Source organism: Petaurus breviceps, unplaced genomic scaffold, assembly GCF_028583685.1.
Source record: "Petaurus breviceps papuanus isolate PSGF00001 unplaced genomic scaffold, PetGlider_PUasm1.0 225, whole genome shotgun sequence".
Lineage (NCBI taxonomy): Eukaryota > Metazoa > Chordata > Mammalia > Diprotodontia > Petauridae > Petaurus > Petaurus breviceps.
In genome coordinates this window covers 17,094,699-17,095,182 of record NW_027185889.1, presented here as the reverse complement: position 1 = coordinate 17,095,182, position 484 = coordinate 17,094,699, and positions in this window count along the sequence as shown.

The window sequence follows — 484 nt, the reverse complement described above, 5'->3', positions numbered from 1 at the left end:
TGTGTGTGTGTGTGTGTGTGTGTGTGTGTGTGTGTGTGTGTGTGTGTAGGGCCGCACCAAGTCTGGAAGAAATGAGACTGGCATCTATCTGGAGCAGGTTCTGTAACTCTAGAAATCACTTGGGGAAGGAATGTTCTATGTACCAATTAACATATGTGTTGTCTCCTCTATCACATGGTAAATTTCACAAAGTCAAGAACTGTTTTTGCTTTTTTTTTCCTTTATATCCCCAGCGCTTAGCAAAGTTCCTGGTGCACAGGGCATGGGATGGGTATGCCAGCATCCCTGGGGCAGTGGTGTTTAAAAAGGTTCAAGAGAAATAAATTCTGGGAAATTTAATCATTTCATTAACAATGCCAGCATTTTAATAAAAGGATGGGCATTTGGCAGAGGTAGGCTCTCAGTTTTTATGCCATTTTGGAAGAGGAGTGCTCAAAAGGATGACAATCAACCATGACTGGCTAACAATTAATGAGCTGTGGAC